Source organism: Moschus berezovskii, chromosome 11 (genome assembly GCF_049115385.1).
Source record: "Moschus berezovskii isolate FMDL1 chromosome 11, NW_MosBer_1.0, whole genome shotgun sequence".
NCBI lineage: Eukaryota > Metazoa > Chordata > Mammalia > Artiodactyla > Moschidae > Moschus > Moschus berezovskii.
In genome coordinates, this window is record NC_142470.1 from 1,952,504 (window position 1) to 1,972,980 (window position 20,477).

Genomic DNA, 20,477 nt, shown 5'->3' on the forward strand with positions numbered 1-20,477 from the left:
CGCGGCGACGAGGCGAGCGCAGGTGTGCACGGAACCTGCAGACCTGGGCTTGAGTCCTGTCTCCACGACTCACGGCTGGCCCAACCCCGCTGGGTCGACGCGTCCTCGTCCCCAGAAAGGCCCCCTCTGGGCATCTATCACAGAGCCCTCCCGAGTGGGTGGCCTACGCCTCCACGGCCTCCACTGTGCTGGGAACAGGCAGATAATCCAGGCCAGGCCCTGCCAGGGACAGCCAGGGCACAGTCAGAGGCCTCTCCAGGAGCCCAGAGGGCCCAGCCGGTCAGGGACGTGGCAGGAGGGAGGGCACTGTCTGGGCACACGCATCAAGGAGGGTTTCCTGTGGGAGGCACCACCTGCCCCCCTCCAGCTATAACTTAGAGTAGGTTCCCACCTTCGGCCCCACACCAAGCCCCGGGCTCCCCACGCACAGCTGGGAGGACAGGACCAACCTGCATGCACGCCCACCGTGGGGACTGCCAGCCCAGCCAGAGTCCCAGGGAGGGCTACAGAGTCAGAGCGGATCCCTGGTGCCAGGAGGCATGCAGCCAGGGGCCAAGTCCACCCCACCTCCTGACCGAGCGCCGCAGCAAACCACGTAGTCACTCTGGGCTCTAACGTTCTCATCTGCAAAATGGGCTAATGGTCCGTCCGGACCATTTGTCTGAGGACTCTGATGCGGTGCCGGTGCATGGAGCAGGCATCAACCACAGTTCCGGGACACAGCGGGCACTGCGTGACCGGGAGTCCTCTTGGGGGTCACTGCACCTCCATCACTGTCACTCCCAGCCCCAGTGACAGTGCTGAGTGCCACGGACCGGAGCCCACGGGGTCCTCCCCACTGCGACCTCTGAAACGCCCACCTTACCAGGAGAGGTCTCAGCATGGGTCTCCTGATGACCCTTCTCCACAGGCCCCTGGCTCAGCACCCGCCTCGCTGTGTGGCCCCAGCTCGGCCCCTTACCCTCTCTGAGTGTCCACTTCCTCATCCAAAAGAGATATGTCTCCAGGGCCCCTCCCCTGCTGGCAGGCGACAGGCCAACACCACAGCCGGGGCGAGGCCTGACCACAGGTTCCCAGAGCCCCAGGCCCCACCCCGCAGGGGGACAGGGCTGGGGTCTGTGATGGCGCCCGGCTGGGAAGGTAGGCCCAAGACCCTCTCCTCCTCCCCTTCACCCAGAGCCCGCAGGGTCCCCTCGGGGGGTCAGAGAGTCTGGGTTGTGTGCCCGAGGCTACACAGATCAGCACGGCAGGGTCTGGACCCGCCGCTGGGCTGGAGGTGGACTTTCCCACTGCACCATCTCCTCCTAGATGGACCCAGCAGAATCCTAGAAAAATTGGGCAGCCTGGACACCAGCTCTCTGCCCACTACTGTGTGCCCCCCAGCAGGTCACTTGGCCTCTCTGGGCCCCAGCTTCCTCCGTAAGCAGTGAGCAGAAAGCCCACCCGGGGAGGTCACAGGCAGGGCTCCGTGACTCCCGGAAGTCGAGTGCCTGCCGCGCTGGATGGTCAGTGAACCTGCAGTCCCCAGGGTTGCTGTCTGCCCCACACAGGGCAGCCCCGGGCTCAGGCCTGAGGTCAGCAGAAGAAAGAGGAGGGCCACCTGGCCCAACCTAAGGCTCCCCCCACCCGCTCCCGGAGGTGGGCGGCTCAGTGAAGGGCTCACAGCCCCACCCGGGGCAGCCTCTCATGGGGGCTTGGGCCCTTGGCCACCACCCACTGCCACCAGACAGGCATGTGCCTCCCAGGAGGGCAGTTGCCCGCCCCCGCCTCCTGCCCAGCACACAGCCTCAGCGCAGACTCGAGCTCTGGGTTCAAATCCTGCCCTCCACTCCAACACCTCCTGACTTCCGTACAACAGGCAGGTCACCAGGATGACGAGAGCTCAGAGTAAAGTCACCCAGCCCTGAGGTCACGCCCTCTGCCCTGCCCCAGGTGGAGGTGGGGGAGCAGCGGTCTCTCCCCGTCTCCCGGGGGAGAGAACAGAGCGGCCGGGCACCCCACGAGAAGGGCCCCGGCCGGGCCTGGAACCCGGCTCCTGACATTCGGTCCTGTGATGGCGGCAGGATGTTGGGAAACCCGCAGGCACTTGTTTCAACACCGCGGCCACGTCAGCGGTCAGTTTCGACACACAGCGGCGCCCGGGAGGGCCGCGGCCTGCTCGTCCTCAGGGCGCACGGACCAGTTGGACCATCGCAAAGGTACAGAGGCCGCCGCCCCGGCCCTAGGCCACCACAGGCCCCCGCAGGCCCGCTCCGCCCCGAGCTTTGCATGGCCCCAACGGACCCAGCACTCGGGGAGAGCACGTTCCGAGACCGAGTGTACCCCATGCCCCGCACTGGTCCCAGGGCGCAGAGCCAGGTCGGGAGGGCGCGGCCCAGCCCACCCAGGCCTCACAGTCAGCACAGGGTCCAGCCAAGCCTGCATGCGGCCCACGTCCCTTGGTTGAACATCGAGGGAAAACGAGAGAAGCCCAGGACAGCAGCTGCCACCCAAGGGCACCCCTGCTGCCCAGAAGGGACCTGCTAAGCCCACCTCAGAGAAGGACACCAAACCCCAGCGAGGGCGAGAGACCCAGGCCGCAACCAAAGGAGCAGGGCAGCGGGGACCCCACGCGAGCCCGAGGCCCGGCCGCCCCAACCCAGCCGGCGGGAGGGGAGGCTATGACTTGGGGTGGGGGTCAGCCTCGAGGGAAATCCCTCTCCCTGTGCCCTGTGTCCCCGGGGCTGAGTGGACACTTTGCCCACATGTCCAAGGCGCCAGCCCCTGCTGACCCCAGGAGTCTGCTTGCCCCCCAGCGCCGGGGACCAAGGGTCCCAGCACAGCCGCCCACGGTGCAGGCCTGGCACGTCCTCGCCCTGGGCCCTCGGGACACATCCAGGACCAGCTGGGGGGGAACACAGCGGCGCTCCCCCACAGTGACTGCACCCTCGCCCGGCCACCCAGCCTGGCAGTGCCCCCGGGCAGCGTCGCCCCTCAGCACATGCGGCCCTGCAGCCGCCAGGCTCCCTCTGCACAGCACGTCTACCCAGGCGCCCCCACTAGCGGCCAGCATAGCGCCCAGCTGGCTCTCAGAGCCAGCTCAGCGGAGACCAGGAAGGATGATGGCTCTAAATCCCGAAAGGCTCGACATGGCCGGCGGCAGCCCCCAAGACATAGAATTTCAAACACTGCGCCCCTCATCAGGAGGGGCCCAGGCACCTTCCCAACATGGGGTGCTGTTCTAGATCCGGGCACACAGTGGAGAGCCCACTGGGGGGACACAGCGTGGGCCCGAGCAGAAACGACATGGTGATCGGGGGACGCCCAGCCTGCAGCAGTGGTGGGCAAGGCCCGGAGGAGGCCCCACGCTCTGAGCAGCGGGAACGCCAGCCAGAGGGCTCTCCTGCGGGGAAGCGCGGGGCCAGCCAGGACTCACCCAGGCCTGAGGCTCCCCCAGGGCCCGCGGAGGATGGACATCACCCCACATGCCCTCGGAAGCCCCTGCAGACGTTCCCTCGGGGACAGACAGGTCTGTCCTCCCTGTCCCCAGGCGAGATGCCGAGATGCCCTCCCCAGGTGCCCGGGAGCCACACCCAGTCTTCAGACCAGCAGGACCCGGACAATGAGAGGGACGAGGGACACACCGCCCTCGGCAGGACGCAGCGCTGCGGACACCGCGCTTGCCGCACAGGCAGACAAGGCTGCCTGCACACACGACTTTGACAAGAGGCAGGGGCGAGCCTCCAGGTGAAACGGGCCTCGCACCTTGACCCCGCCTCGCTTCCCTCCTCTGAACCGCGAGGCTGCAGGAGATGGGGCCCGCCCAGCACGAGAGAGGACGGGACTTCCCGAGGTCACTCAGCCGCCCCCGGCTGGACCTCGGAGCCAGGCCCAGAGTCCCAAAACCTCTGCAGCCCCTGAGGGGTCAGGGGGTGCTTGGCAGCGGGAGTGGGGACCTCACAGGGACAGGCTGACGGGGCCCCAGACACCACGGTGTCTCAGGCGCCCACACGCATGCACTGCCCACAGGACAGAGCTCCGTCTCACTCAGTAAGATAGCCAGCCCTCCGCACCTTCTGCCGCCAGGCCCTGATGCCGAGAGGTACAAGTCTAGCGCACCCCAGTACCGGGCGGTCCCCCAGGCGGGGACTGACTGGCCTCAGGCAGGGGGAGCCCCCGGCCCTTGGGGGCAAACCCATCAGAGCCCTGGGACAGAGTGACAGCTGTGACTCCGTCCCCAAAGGGCGCCTCCTCCGGGAGCCTGGTCGAGCCTCTATCGAGCCCCCCGCCAACCGTCTGCTGAGCCCGGGGGGGCCACCGGACACTGGGAATCAAGAGCCCAGAGTGGGCAGGGCCACCAGTCCTGGCCTCCTCCACGGGAGGTGGCCGCCGCAGGGACAGGGGCCCCTGGAGACAGGGCCAGGGGAGGGGCTTTCGATTTCAGGCCTCTCCCACCCGCACGTCGCGTTAAGTGACGCGTGAAGGAAGCTCAGGACTGAAGTACTAAAGACCAGGTGAAAGACGTGGCGCGTCCTCCGACCGCGAACCCGGGACTCGGGCCAGCGAAGCTCCTGCCACCGCCCCTCAGCCGGCAGGAGGGGTCCCCAGAGGGCAGCGGAGGCCCCGGTCCACCCCCGCCGCAGCCGCACTTGGGCGACCAGAACCTGGAGCCCAGCGCACACGCTGGCACCTCCGCGGCGACAGCGAGACGGGCTGGTGACCCACAGAAGACATCAGCCGGAGGGGAGGCTCTGCACCGGGGCTCTCCGGCGAGGGGGGCCCGCGGCTGATGTCGGGGAGCTGGAGCACCATTAGCTTAATCAGCAGCTCCTGCAGGATCAGCAGGGCTGGCTGAGCGGGGCCCGGAAGCCAGCATGGCTGCTGGAGCCCAGTGCCCAGGCGACACCTGGCAAGGGAGAGGAGCCCAGAGGCGTGAGGGGTGTCAGAGGCGGCACACGGGCTCCCACGGGCCCACCGCGCAGGCGGGCACCCGAGGCCTGGGAGACTGCCCTCGGGCAAGCTCAACAGTCCAGGGCACACTGGGAAGGCCTGCCGAGGGAAGCCCACCACACCCAGCGCCCCTGGTGGCCCACAGCTGGGCAGAGGCTCAAACCACCCACACACAGCTGGCTGCCCGGCTGCTCTGAGCCCCCCACCCCGGACGCCCGAGACCAACATCCAGCCACCCCTCTGGGGCACCGAGGCAGGGGGCAGCCTTTGTCCCAGGACCGGGAAAGCGACCCTCCACTCCAGCCTCAGCTGCCCACATGTCCACGCAGGGACCCCCTGCCCTCCAGACCCCAAGACCGCATCTCCTCCCAGACGCTGATTTTGGAGCAGGAAGACCAGCCCTGACCAGCCCACCCATGCAGGACCCTCAATGGCGCCACCACAGCAGGCCCTGCGCGCCGGCCCCAGGCAGGCCACAGGCTTCGTGCTGCCCAAGGGGGCTCAGGGTCTGCGACCCTGCCCTGGGAGCCCGCCGTAGGGGCCGCACTGCCACTGACACCAGGGGTAACGAGTCCCAGATGGGCCGGGGCGGGGGCGGGGACAGCCTGCTGAGGGAGCCCGATGGTCCAGGATAACGTGGATTTCTGAGCCCCGGCCAAGCCCCTGCACCCGGGGGGCGGCCGGCCCTGCAGAGCAGAGCCCGCGCCCTCCCAGAACATGCGGGTGTGCGCCAGGGACCACCCAGGCAGTGCTGGCTCTGGAGACCACCCCCCAGGACCACGGACCCTCCCTGGCCACCTCTTCGCAGGGCCTGGCACCTGGCAGCCTCAGCCTCCCTGTGAGACCGGGCACCACACGCCCCCAAGGCCTGGCCTGAGAGACACTGACCTGGGGCCAGCCGGAGAGGAAGGGCTGCCAGAAGCAGGCACCAGACGGATCAGACAAAACCCCAGATGTGAAGACTCAGGTCAAGACTCAGGCCAGGCTCCTAGAGGTCGCTCACCTGACCCCTGACCCGCCACCTCCAGGCCACCCCTCAGGCTCACGCAGAGGGTCCAGCTTCACCAAGGCTGGGCGTTTGTGTGCGCCTCCCCCACCAGACAAGCCCCCCACCCACTCCTGGCATGGAACCCCTCCTCCAGTGTGGGCCTGACCCAGGCAGGATGGGTGGGGAGACCTGTGAATGGAGCGGTGAGTTCTGCCCTAAGCACCTTCCCTTCTGTCCACGAAGCCTGCTGACCCCTCCCCAAGCCCACTCCAGCCCCTCAGACCCCCCGACCCAGGCAGCACCAGGAGCAGACATGAAACTGGCTCACCCGCCCCACCCCAGGCCCCCAAGGGATGGCAGGGCCCGCATCCACACGCACAGCACAGCCATCACTGTGTCCCCCACGGCAGAGTCCCCAGCAAGGGGCAGAGGGCCCAGCCACGCTCAGCACAGGGCCCACTGTCCACACGCGGCCAGCATGAGGCCCGCAGAAGGGCCAGGACGCCCGGCCTCACCCTGGGGCCAACACACCAGCCAAAGCCCGTCCTCAGAGACGGGGTCGGCCCACACCCTGAGCATACCCAGGGCTGGGGACCCACATGCCCATCACCACCCACATGCCCCTGCCCTGGGGGCTGTTGGCCGGGCACCAGCAGGCTCCCATGTGTGACCCTGAGTCCCTGCCCCGTCTTTACAGCAGGGGCCCCTGAAAGGACCCTGAGAGACGACAGGCGTGTGGGGGGCTTTCCCACGGCCTGCGTGCAGCTGGCTCAGTCATCAGGGCCACCCCGCCTCCTCCGTCTCTGCACCCCGAGTCCAGCTACATGGCGAACCCAGTGCTCAAAGCCTTTACCGCGGGAAGTGCCCCCTGATGCTGAGTGCGACCCGCCCCCCACAGGCGAGCCCAGAGCCCGCATCCCTGCCCCATAGGACACACGGGTTCCCGCCCCATAGCATCCACGCCCGGGTCTGGGATGAGTGAGCAAGACGCTGTGCACCTCGGAAACTCAGCTCAGTTCGAGATTGAGGGGGAAAGACCCATCACGCCATCCCGGCAGAAGAATGCAGAAAGTGGGAGGAGGGGCCGGAGGGGGGAGGACGGGGAAGACCCACCGCGGCCGGGGCGTGCCCGGCAGCCACCCCCGCCTCGCCACCCGCCCGCTTCCCGGGGATGTGCTGTTCTCTTCTCAGGCCGTCAAGTTCTCAGGAAAGGCTTCTCCCCCGAACTGCTAAAGTAAGTGGAAGTGACAGAGCCTCACTGCCCGAGGTTTCCGCTAAGGGCAGCATGACTGCATTTACCCAAAACTCACACCACCTGAGTCTGCCTGAAAGCCAGGGCCCCGCCCGCCCCCACATCTGCTGGCGGCCAGGGGCCCCCAGGACCCAGCATCCTCATGCCGCCGAGGGCTGCGCCGAGTCAGCTGGGCGGCGGCGTTGTTCAGTCTCGCGGTTGTGTCCGCCTCTGCGGCCTCATTGACAGCAGCCCGCCAGGCTCCTCTGTCCAAGGGATTTCCCGGGCAGGAACACTAGGGCGGGTTGCCAGTCCCCTCTCCAGGGTGTCTTCCCAATCCAGGTATCGAACCCGTGCCTCCTGCATTGCAGGTGGCTTCTTTTCCGCTGAGCCCCCAGGGAAGGCCCTTGGCCGAGCGGAACCATGCCTGGCGCGGCCCAGGACACGGGCTCCCAGAGGCGTGCTCACCGCAGCCGCGCCACACGACCCTCTGCCCACGTGCACCGGCCCCTCTTCCTGGACACAGTGCCAGCAAGTCACAGACGCCAGACCGCAGACACAGGCGCCCCGCAGGGCGAGGAGCAAGGAGCAGCCAACAAGCACCCAGCAGGGCGGCCACAGGGCCCACCCCAGGCCCACTGGGGCTGGCGCCTAGATGGGAAACCAGTGAGCTGTGAAATTGGCTGATCGCCTAAGTGGACACCTTCCACCTCTCCCCTCCAGCAGGGAGGAGGGTGGGCAGACGAGGCTGGAGTCTCCTGGGCCCACCGTGTGTCTCCCGGGGGAGGGGCCCCTCTGAGGTCACCCTACCGCCCCCAGGCTGTGCAGGGGCAGGGGGCAGCGAGGGCCTGCTGCCCATTCGCCCGCAGCCACCACTCACAGAACATCCATCACCCCAGGAGGCTCCCCACCTGCAGGCAGAGCCCTGCAGGAAACAAGCGCCCAGCGCCCTGGGGGTGACCACCCGTCCCCGACCTGCCGTGGGGGAGGGGTGGAGTGCCAGCTCTGCGGGCCCGCGTGCTCCCCTAAGGACAGCTCCCAGCCAAACACGGTGTGGGAGAGCCAGACTGCGGCGGGGGCCAGGGCTGCTGGCGGAGGAGAAGACCCCCTGCCCCCACCTCCCACTCGGAGCCCAGGAGCCAGCCACAGCCACGCCAGAGACAAGAGTCTCAACACAGACCCTGAGGTTCACCCCTGGGGACCGCCCATCGCTCCTGCTCCGGGAAGACTCACGTGACCCCAGGCTCAGCCCCGCACCCGGGCTGGTATAGGGCACCCCCCCACCCTCCACCCCAGGGACGAAAGGTGGCTCTCACTCAGCACACCCGCAGAGGCCAGCTCCAGCTGGAGCTGGACGCACCCTGGGGACACGGCCAGCTCCATGGCCACCCTCTCAAGCCCAGCCGGGCAGGGCCAGGGGAGGTCCCTGCATGTGTCAGACCAGGAGGAAGCCCAAGGCACTTGGGCAGGAGCTTGCTCTGGAACCTTCCATCTCCACCTGGCCATGTGGGCAGACGGCGAATCAACCCTGAGAGCCTACGGGCCTGCTCCCAAACCAGGAACCTCCGCAGCGCCCAGATTTTAACCAGATCCATCAGGCACTTGCTCAGCAATTCAGTCGCTCAGTCGTGTCCGGCTCTTTGCGACCCCAAGGACTGCAGCACGCCAGGCTGGACGCGCGTTACAGCACCAAAACCTCGTCACCGGCAGACGCAGGCACAACCCGGCAGGCGCCTGAGCTCACATGCGCTAAAAGCATCTCATCCCCGTGGCCTCCTGGCCACAGCTGTTCCAGCCCCGCCAGGGTGGACTCGGGGTGGGGAGAGTGAGGGGCAGTGGGTGGCCGTGCAGGGAGGGTCCCCAGGGCCGGATGCCGCAGACCAGGCCCTGAAACGGGCCTTAGCACACAGGGCCTGCAGCCCAGTAGGTCACGGGCCCGGGGGCAGCCGCCCCATCTCAAGGGAAGCCCTGCGTTTTCCTAGCCATGTCACTGAGCTCTCCAAGTTCCCTCTTGGCTCTGAGAGCAGGTGCCAGGCCCAGAGAAAGCTCCAGAAGTAATCAGTCGAATGAAGTGGCAGCACGGTCACCACGTCACCCTGACGAGTCGGACGGCGTGTGGGAAAGTCGAGCCCGACACCGCAAGGCCACCGGCTCCCATCGGATCAAACCCCAGCAGAGCCCAGACAAGAGGCGCTAGCCACGGCGGGCTCGAACGGAGCCAGGCCTTCCCAGATGCCCCGAGGCGTCTCCCCAACCCCAGACCAGGGCCAGCGTGGGGCTCACCTGGGGCTCTGACGGCCCCTGGCGACGGGCCAGAATCCCAGCTGCCCAACAGCACAGCTCAGCGTCCACCTCAGTGCCATGTGACCACCGTCCCCCCAGGCCAAGGTCCCAGGTCTTGGCCAGGTCTGGGGCAGCCCCTACAGCCAGGATCCCCAGGCCTTGGATGGGGCTATTCTTTCCAGGAGGTGCTGGCGAGAACTCCCCCCGCCCCAGGTGATCCTACGCTGCCTCCCAGACAAGGCAGCCCTGTGGCTGAAGCACCTCTATCTGCAGGGCAGAGAGAGACCACTCAGTGGGCTTGAAAGCGGCTCAGACAGGGGCCCGGGGCAGGCGCTGCACCACGCGGTCCCACCACCAGGCCCCTGGGGAAGGAAGCAGACCCAAGGAAGCAGACTTGAACTTGGGACTTCTGCAAGGCCACAGGGCCGAGCCGAGCTCACGGTCACAGCGCGGTCCCGTGACCAGCAGGCAGGGAGGGGAAGGAACAGCTGCTTCCTGCCAACTCCGCCCCGGCCCGACGACAGGGAGTCTGCAGGCTGTCACCGGCTAGGGCAGCGGCCGGATGCCGACCTCGCCCCCCACAGCCTGGGCCAGGCCACTGATGGCGGCAAGTGGCTGTCAGCCCGGCCAAGGAACCCTGGACCACCCCCGGGCAGGACAACGAAAGCAGGGGCTTTGGGTCAGAGCCGGGGGCTCTGAAATGGCCATGGTAACACCAGCCCAGACAGTGGGGCTGAAGGACACAGCACGCCGCCCCGCCAGGCACCCGGCACCCCCAGCTCCACCTCCACACCCCTCTCCAGCCCGGGATCCCAGGGTCCCCAGACCCTACGCCTGTCCCCTGGTGGGGGCAACAAGGCGTCTCAGAGCATGAGCCCCTTCCCTTCGCAGGTCAGGCCCACCAGAGCCCCCAGGCTGCCCTGCTCAGCCAGACATCCAGCCAGAGGCAGCCCACGAGGGAAACGGACAGGACGCAGGCTGGGGTCCCCAGGGTAGGCGCAGGACCTCCCAAGCCTCAGCCGTGTGTTTGGACCGGTGGACACGGAGGAGGGGCCACCTGCCTCCCACTCCCACGAGGGCCCCACCGTGGCCCGTCCAGCCCCCTGCCACATGTACGTGCGCCGCCGTGGGAATCCGGCCACAAATGCTGACTGGATTTATTATTATTATTATTTACAGCAGAGGGAGCGAGGAGTCTGTCTAAACCAGTCCTCAGGAAAACCCAAACCCAGGCCCACTGATGGGGGTGGGAGGGCCAGGGAAGGGGACCACCCTCCCCAGCCCGGCGCCCTCCAGACACAGTGGCACTGCATCCCCCGAGAAGGCGTGGAGCCGGGAGAACGAGGATGCAGACCTACGGGGTTGGGGGTTGCGGGGCTGGGTGCTGGAGGGCCGGGGACCGGGGGCCAGGAGCGCGGCCAGGCGGGGCCAGGTGAGTGGGTGCCAGGCAGGAGCACCAGGAAACCAAGAGGGATGAAGCAGAAGGGGAGCGGAGCCCGAGGAGAAAGGCACCCGGGGAGCGGGGGCTGGGCGGCCAGCTGCCCAGCTCGGCTCATCAGCTGGTTGCTGGCGAACACTGACCCCAAGGTGCCCTCCCAACACGAAGCCCATGGGCACCCCGACACGGGAGACCACTGAAGTTGCTGGGCCCCGCAGCCCTCCCAGGCTCTGAAAGGCCTCAGGCACCTACCACCGGGCCACAGTTTCCACGGGGGCACAATGGGAACGGCGGCTTCCAAGTCTGGTTCCAAGACACCGTCGCTAGGGAGGGCCGGGGACTCCCAGCCCGGACCCAACAGCATCGCCGTGGCCTCCGTTCCTGTCCCAAGGACGGACGGGGCGCCCCTGCCCAGACCAGTCTCCGCTGCTGACCCTGCACCCTCCTGGCCTCACCTGGAGCGTCCCCTTTACCAGGAGGTGCGCACACACCCTCTGCACCCAAGCCTGTGCCCGCTGAAGTGCGAGCCGCCCAGCCATTCCAGCGTGGTCCCCGGGGGGCTCCCCCTGCACCCCTTATTTCCTCGTGGCTTCCTGGGCTCCAAAGGATCCTGGGGCCACTTCCTGAGCCCACGGCAGTAAATGGTGACCTACGGGGCTCCTGGTCCCCTGCCCACACGCACAGCACACTCACACGAAGACCAAGCTCAGCCCTGCCAACATGCCCAAGGCCAGCGCGCAGCCTCGCAGACACCCCAGCCCCGGCCCATCCTGCAGACAGCAGGGCAGGGCAGGGAGATTCAGGGCAACAGCAGCAAACAGCGCCCGCGAGGCCGGGTCCTGCAGAATTCTCTGCCGCTGGACCTCGCCGTCTCCTGCATATGACACAGCTGGGGCGCCCAGGAGCGCGAGTCAGACCCCACAAAGCCCTCTGGGGCCCGCCGTGACCCCCCTGCCCTCAGGTCTGGCCTCCCCGCAAGAACCCAGAGCTCCTCTTTCGTCGCTCGATCTCTGCACTTGCTATCCCCCGGCCCCCACCCACTCCCTTATCTGGACCTGCAGGTTGCTGCCTCCTCCAGGAAGGCTTCCCCCAAGCTCCACCCCAGCCCAGGCGAATGGAGGCCCTTTCATCCTGGACAGCAGATGCCCATGTCCTGCCCCTCGCCCCAAGTCAGCCCTGAGCCCTCACTGACCTCCTGCTTGAAAGCGGCCGCTGACAGCGTGACGAGCCTCCTGTCCCGCCCAGAGCCCAGCAGGCCTGGACACTCACAGGCAAGGACACGCAGGCTGGGCCGGACAGAGCCCGACGGCCTGGGCTCTGACCCGGGAACGGGGGTTACAGCTGGCTCCTTCCTTGGCCGAGGCCGCTCTTATAAGTGACACACGGCCTCACGGGGACCCCTCTGAAGGACACGACCCTTGGGTGGGCAGGAGACCAGGGTCTGTCCACAGAAACACACGTGGGGGTCACACCTCCCTCCCGTCAGGCGCCCAGAGGATCCCACGCCCCCCACTCCAGCCGGCCTCCCCATGTTCCCTGGTATCATGGCCGCCTGTGGCCGCCCCGGGCTCCTCCTCAGCCGGCACTTCTCCCACTGACCGCTCCCTGCCCCAGGCTGCCCCACTCTCGTCCTCTGATAACACAGGTCACAGGCTGCGGGGGCAAAACTGATCATCGTCCAGAGAAAGCACTGGTTTCGGTCCATTTTCTAGGAACGCGCGCTCCGCCCCAAGCGTGGCCCTCACTGCTTACTTCTGGCACATGTCTGCGTTCCAGAAGGTCCCAGCTAACAGAAACCCGACTTCTGCCGGGGAGGAGCACTCCTTCCCTCCACGCTGCTCAGGGCTGCGTCCCCCGCAGCACCCCGGGCTCGCGGGGCCTGGCTGGCACCACCCTGGGCCTGCACGACCCCTGCACACAGAGCCCCACCTTCCAACCCCACCCCAGGGGCCGAGGAGGAAACTGAGGCCGGGAAGGGGGGGTCCTGATGTCACACAGCTGCGAGATGAGGGTGGAGGGAAGGTCCTTCCCGTGCAGGCTCCCCTCCCGGCCCCCAGGCCCCCCACCCCCGGAACAGGGCCAGGACGCAGGCGGGAGGGTGCAGGCCAGTTTCTCCTCGGGGGGGAGCAGGCCCTCCACCGGGGGCAGGATCCAAACCCGTCCGACCGCCCCAGACGACTATCTCTCCATCTCATTTCTCAACCCAGCCCCGAGCGCGCGATTGCGACAGGCAGGCAGGGGACCAGATAAGGAGGCGTGGGGGTGCGGGCTGGGGGCTGGGGGCAGACTTTCGCTTTGCTTTGTTGTGTCTTGTTTCTGCCTCAACTGCACCCTCTTTGCTCCCCAACCCTCCCCAGGGCTTCCTGGGGTGCCCTGCGCCAGTCACGGGCCTGAGGTTCGGGACCGCCTACAGGGCGGGGAGGGAAGCAGGTGAGGGGAGGCCTTTCCCAGCCGCGTGGGCACAGGTGCGGCCACCCAAGCTGTGACTGCACCCCAGCAGGACCCTGACAGACTCCACCCTTCCCGTCTGAAGCCCCGCGGCGTCTGGTCCAAGAACCAGTAAACAGGAGCGTGTGCCCCTGCACCGGTCATTCGGGGCCTTCACTCATGGGTGGGGAGGCCCCAACCCCGCCCTGCAGGCCCCCACTGTACACGGGGCTGCCCTCCTCAGCAGGGCTGTGTGCCCAGCACCCTTGCCTCCCCTTGGACCGACCTCCAGGGAGTCTTCTCATACCCACCATGGCGAGTCCAGCCCAAGGCCAGGTCCAGGGACCCCAGGCCCCGCTGCCACGCGCTGTCTTCCCATGTGAGCCAAGCCGATCCCAGCACCGCACAGAGAGCCAGCAAGGCAGCAGCACTTTATCCTGCCCACTGCAGTGACCGCGAAGCTGAGGCTTGGGCGGGATGGGGGCGGGTTAAGGAACCTGCCCACAGGCCCCCTCTCCCGAGTGGGGTGACCCTCAGACGCCTGACACTACCCCCAACTTGGGACAAGTCTCGCCAGTCCCACCAAGCTGGGGTGGAGAAGCCAGATGAAGACAGGCCACATCCTGAGAAGGCCCCCAGCCCTCTGGGGGAGGCAAGGGAAGATGCAAAAGCCAGCAGGGTCCATGCTTCCGGTCAGCGGGGAAAGGAGACTTGGCCTGAGTCAGTGAGAGCTCTGGGGGGCTCCCTGTGGACACACGACCCTGCCCCTCTTCAGGGACATCAAAGCCCAGCAGCCATCCCAGACCTCGCCTCCCTCCCCAACCTAAGTGTGGTCAACCTCCCCCCGCCACCCACCACCGCCAAGGGCTTATCTGACACCTGGGAGCAGCCCAGCCTCTGCCCCTCTGGGACTAAATCACCCGCGCAAAGCTTTCCAAAAAATGCAGACTCCAGGGCAGAGCAGAGGCAGGGCGCTGGGAGGAATTCCCCGCACAGCTGCAGGTTGCACAACGGGCCAGGCCTCTACCTGCCTCCGCCGTGTTGCAAGGACCCGCCGCCCTTCAGTCTGGGGAACAGGGCAAGGGCAGAGGCGGTACCACCCCCACCCCCGGGCAGTGGGCAGGGGTCCAGGCCTCGCCAACTTCGGGCACTCGCCCCGGCCACGGAGGACCCTGTGCAAACTTCCCCGGGCAGCCGCCACCCCGTCCCTTCTCTCTCGGGCTCTGTTGGCCCCCGAACTCTGGGCCGCCCCTCCCGACCCTGCCAGAGAGGTGAAGCCCAAACAAGCGGAGATCAAAACCTAAACTGACAAGCAGCAGGGCCCACAGCCGGCTGACCGTGAGAGCCCCTCACCTTCCCCGCCTCCCAAGGCCAGATGAGGAAACGGGTGGGGGTACTCGATGTCTCCCTGACCTACAGTGAGGGTCTCACTTGCCTTCATCGTCTGTCCTTTGGTAGACAGGGTTCCCAGCACCTGCCTGGCCCAGCCCCCCCGGCCACTGCTCCCACTGACCCTGGGTACCCAGAGCCCCCCGGGGACCTGGGCCTGGAGTTCCCCAGGTGAGGAAGAGCCCTGGGGCAGAGACAAGCCGGGGGGAGCCAGGCACAGTGTGGGGGGTCCCTGCCTGCAGGGAGCACGGCCCCAGCCACCCTGAACCCCAGAGAACGAGACAGGATGCACACCCCTCCTGCAATCACAGGTCCCAGCACTTCTGGAACACAGACCCAGTTCTTGAGCTCCCTGAGGGCAGGGGAGCCAGCCCCGGGAGACCCCCTGGTCCAGACATGCCACAGCGCTGGGGCAGGCCCCCTGACTCCCAGCGGACACGTCCTAGTGGCCCCAGTCCCTGCAGGCCCATGCTCATCACCGGCCTGGAAGGCCCACGGGCGCCGGCAGAGGAGTCGGAGTGCACAGGCCCGGGGGATGGGAGCCAAGATCAGGGACTCAGATTAGCATCACCGGAGGAGCAGGAGGGCCCGGGGCGCGGGGCGGGGCCTGACCCAGATCTGAGACTTTCAGCAACAGCAGAGCTCCCAAAGATTCAGATCTCCTGGGAACCACACATACCCGCCCCCGCCACACACACGCACACACACACTCCTGCATGCATGCACACGCACTAACGCACACACATACACACACTCTCACGTGCACACGCGCGCACACACACGCACACACACACATACGCTCCCACATGCACGCACTCACGCACACACACGCACACACACATGCACACTCATGCACACACACATGCATACATATGCGCACACACATACATACATATGCACACGCGCGCACACACACACACACACACATACGCTCCCACATGCACGCACTCACGCACACGCACGCGTGCACACACGCTCACACACACATGCACACACACGCACACACACATACATACATATGCACACACACGCATGCACGTGTGCACATGCGCGCACTTACATGCACGCACACACACACTCACACACACACAGCTACAGGAAGGGCACTGGGAGCTCCTGGCCCAGCTGCATGTCAGCGTCACCCGGGGCCACTGGGGAGCCCGGCTCCAAGGCTGCCGGCCTCCTTGGTCTGGGTCGTGGTCCGGACACCGTGGTTCTGAAAGCTCCTTTCTTTCAAAGGCAGGCAGCCCAGGAGGGACACCCTAACTGGATCAGAGCTACAGCTAACTCAGCCCCACACTTCACCAAGCCCAGAGGCCTGCTCACGCCCCGCCGACAGCTCCGGAGGGCAGACACAGAGTAGCCTGCGGCAGCACCTGGCTGCAAACTCTGCAGAAGCGACGCGGAGCACAGCCTCGTCACGCAGCTCCTGGACACGGAGCTCAGCTCCGCGAGTTGCGGACAACGGCAGAGCCCGGGTCAGAACGGCCCGGCGCGCGCCTCCACCCCACGGCTGCAGCTTCCTGAGGCCCCGGGTGGCCACAGCTGGCCTGAGTCCCTGCTCCGGGGCCTCGAGACCTCTGCTCCCCGGAACAGCAGGCCCCAACCCGGCCCCGCGTGGCCCCTTCGGGCCCGTCCACCCGCTGCAAGTGCAGCCTTCTCAGGGCGCCCCTAGTGAGGCTTGGAGCAGTGTCTGGCGCTGCCCCCCGGGTCCTGCCAGCTCCGTCAGGGAGAGGTCAGGAAGCCCACATCACAGACGGCTTGGCTCACCCAGCCCTGGACACCAGCCGCCCTCAGAAGGCACCAGGAGGCTTCCAGGACAAAAGGCCCCTCCCTGCCCGAGGCCAGGCGGCACTGCCAGACAGAGGGCACCTCCCCTCTCCCGCCCTGGGGATGGCGGGGGGACAAGGCAGACAACCCTCTGGCCTGGAGGAGGCGGGCGGTGCCCAGCCCACGCCTTTGGGAGGACCAGCAAACAGACACACTGGGGCACACAGCCTCCAAGAAGCAGACAGAGCCGCCCCGGCCGTCAGAGCCCTTCCTCACGCACCGGAAGGTTTGTTGAGGGCGGGCAGTGCCCTGGGCAGCCACGTGAATGGACGCCAGCCTGACGCCCCCATGCGTGCTCAGAGGCACACACACACACACACACACCCCCAGGCCGCCAGGCCCCCTCCAGCTCTGTCCGCCTGGCCCGGGCCTCCCACACCCAGGGCCGTCAGAAATTCCACCTTGTGGGGACATTCACGAGCACCATTCCAGCGGCCTTTAAATCATCTAAGAAAATAAACACGTCTCCTCCCAAGCTGAGCCCGCTTCCTGGGGCTCCAAAACTCCAGGTGCAGCCATCCCCAAGGGCATCCCGAAAGACGGCAGGCACCCTGCTCTCCAGGAGGACTGTGCCCGACACAAGGGCCCTGTCCACCCGCCCCCATGGCACGCAGGGGAGGCTGAGGGCCGACGGGGAGCCACCCCGAACCGGCCCCGCCCTCAGCCCCTCGGATGACCCCACGACATCCGCACCCCGACTCTGCCTCGCCAGGGAAACGGCGCTAAGCCAGGCAGGAGCCGCCAGATGCGGCCAGCGCACACGGCGCCCAGCACCCGCCGGCAGCCGGGGATCAGTGCCAGCCCCGCCAAAGGAAAACACGGAGGCCCAGCAGAGGGAGGCTGGAGACTGGGTGGTCCAGACGCGCCGCCCCACACGGTCTGCTCCTGGCGGGCAGCCACCTCTGCCCGCCGCTGGGCGGGTGCAGCGGGAAGGAGCCGGGCAGCACTGCCCAGCACCGGGCCACCGTCCACGGGCCTGGAGGGAATCCCTGCTGCCACCCTGGGGCCCGAGACACACCCGCAGGCCCCAACGCAGCCCTGAAGACGCCCCAGCCCAGCCCCTGCCTATCCAGAGCGGCACTGTCCACCCACGTCCAGGCTCCCCAATGGCCCGGGAGGCCTGGGGGCTCACCGACCCCGGCTCATCAAGCATCCAGCAAAAGCCTGGGCAGGCCCAAGCCAGGCAGCCCTGGAGCCCAGAGCCGTCCCCGCCGCACCCAAGCCCCTCGCATCACTAACGGGACCCTCGGGACCGCCAGGGCTCCCCCTGCCCCCTGTCAGGCCTCCTGACCTCAGCCCCGGGTGCGCCCATTCTGACCCGCGAACACACGGAGCCAGAGTCTGCACCCCCAGCCCCAAACACAGGCCAGGACGACCCCGCCAGCACACGCCAGACACACACACACCCCCCAAACACACACCCTCATCAACACACACCAAACACACACACCCCACCAACACATGCCAGACACTCACCCCCCCACCAACACACACCACACACACCCACACACACCCCCACCAACACACACATACACACACCCCCCACCAACACAGGCCAGACGCCCCCACCCGGCCAGCACCACAGCTCCCACAAATCTCTGAGGCCCCCTGGCACACCCACCCTGACAAACCCCGCTGGGCACCGGTCACCCCTCATTCGGATGGTTAAAAATTCATTCATGGCGGCAGGTTGGTCATTACATCTCGGCCTTAATTAAAGAGGGCCTCACAGCGGCATTTTAAACAGCAATGTCATTTTCTAATTGACAAGGCTCCATTATCGACAGAAAGACTCAAACAGGGCTGAAACGGAGCCAGCGCCCCTCCCAGGGTGGGGGACGATGGTTCGGCTTCAATTTTTAATCCACTGATGAAATATTCACAGGCCAGGGAGGAGATCACGTTTCCCAGGGCGTCGGATCCCTGCCACGCCGGGGGCTCCTGCGCTGGGAGGGCACCAAGTTTGGGGTGACGCGGTCAGGTCAGGGCAGGAGCCGGTCACCTGCCCACCCACAGCCAGCACCGTCCCATCGCCTGGGCCACGCGTGCCCTCCCTGCCCGGCGCCCTGCCCTGGGCCCACAGACCCCAATGGAGTGAGACCCCGGAGGGATGCGGGGGGACCCAAGGCCACAAGCAGCTTTCCCGGCCCCCTGTTTCCGGCCCTGCCTTGTGTGGACATCCACGGCCAGCCTGCCCCAGGAGAGTCAGCACCGTCCCCAGAGCCATCACTTCCTAAGGGGTCCACAGAGAGTGGCCTCCACCGCCAGCATCTGTTCACAAGCCAGCAGGCAGACCTCACGGTGCAGACACTTCTCCCAACCGCTGCATCGGCTACACCCGCTTTACAACGGGGACACTGAGGCAGGAGGCCCTGCCGGCCCTCCCAGGGAGTCTGCCCACCCTGACCCAGGAGCAGGGAAAGGACAGCTGAGAACACACATGAGGACAGAGGGGGCCCAGGGCCCTCAGCCCCCTGAAATGTGGCCCGGGGTGCCGTGGGGCAGGCAAGGAATCCGGCCCACCTCCCTCCTGCCTGCCTGCCATCCCAGGAGGAAAACATCTGGGATGAGCAGCCGCCTGCAGTGGGAGGGACAGTCAACGAGGCCCCCAGGCAGCCGGCCAGGTGCCCACGTGCCGACCCTGGCTGCAGGTCTGGGAGCGTCCACCAGCCGCGTGCCCACTGGGCCTCCAAAGAGGAAGACACTGCTCAGAAATTGCCGCCTCCAAGGAGCAGGAGCCCACGGCAGCGGGTCCCTGGGGGCCCCGGCCACCGACCAGCCGCCAGGGGCCTCTGCTCCACCCAGATGCAAGAGTGTGACGGGCAGCCGCCTCCATGGACGAGGGGCCTGAGGCTCAGAGGGGCCAGGGCCAGGGCGGGCAGGTGAGGCAGGCCGGCGTCTCTAACCCCAGCGGCGTGTCTGACCTCCACCCCAGGGAGGGCAGGTGGGGTAGGCCAGGGTCTCTAACCCCAGCGACGTGTCTGACTCTCCACCCCAGGGCGGGCAGGTGAGGCAGGCCGGCGTCTCTAACCCCAGCGGCATGTCTGACCTCCACCCCAGGGTGGGCGGGTGGGGTAGGCCAGGGTCTCTAACCCCAGCGACGTGTCTGACTCTCCACCCCACAGTGCCCAGCCCTGTGGTTCCCGGGGGCCCATGCTCTCCCCCCACCATCCAGCACCCCACCCCTGCTGCAGCAGGCAGCGTCCACACATCCTGCCGTGCGAGCTAACACTGACCAGCTGCCCAGCCAGCCCGGACAGGTCGTTTAATCACAGCCCGCGATCAGCACAGCATCTCCTGGTATCTCTGGGCAGGAGCGTCCGTCCAGCCATCTGGACATCCACCCCTCCTGACCTCAGGCCCACGTGTACCCTGGGCAGAGGCAGTGCCTGGGGAGGGTGGCGGGGTCCCGCAGGGCAGGAGGGGGCAAGCATTCCCGGCAGGATGCTGGCGTGAGTCCACAGAGCTAGCCTCAGCGCCCTCCTCCCCAGAGCCCCTAGAAGACCGCAAGTCCCTGTCCACAGGCTCCTCTTCCACCGGGCGTGCACCCCCGCCCCAAGCCCACCGAGCCCTCCCCCAGGCAGGGTCGCTCCCTGCCCAGGTGTCCAGGCACAGCATCATCGGCGGCGGTGGGTGGGGACAGCCGCAGGTCCAGGCCCCTCTCCTGGGAGAGCCTCAACGCGGCCCTACGGGGCCGGGGCAGGGCTCAAAGGACCCCCATCCCCACTGTGAGCCCAGGGCCGACGCGAACCCACTCGTCTGCCCCACCTCAGCACGGGCACTGCCTGCACCACTCATGACAGAACTGGGTCTCGGCCGACACGCCGGCCCCTGCCAGGAGCCGCTCTGCCCCTGGCGCAACACGGCGGCTCCCAGGGACACTAGCGGAGCCAGAGTCTGGGGTGAAGCCGGGCTGAGGTCCCCAAGGTCGGGGAACGGCCGGCGTTTTGGGGTCACTCTCG

General features: G+C 67.2%; 1 protein-coding gene across 4 annotated transcripts in view; it reads right to left on the reverse strand.

Annotated features, from left to right (window-relative positions):
- The window catches only part of RXRA (retinoid X receptor alpha), a 91,079-nt gene that overhangs the window by 50,396 nt on the left and 20,206 nt on the right, over positions 1-20,477 (reverse strand). Inside the window, exon 1 of one of the 4 annotated variants that reach the window (XM_055399051.2) lies at positions 866-982. The exons of 2 other annotated variants lie outside the window; for them this stretch is intronic. The gene's annotated coding sequence lies outside the window, so the exon portion shown is untranslated. Of the gene's footprint in view, positions 1-860; positions 983-20,477 lie in introns of those variants that run through there. One more of the 4 variants, XM_088841006.1, reaches the window with a different exon arrangement.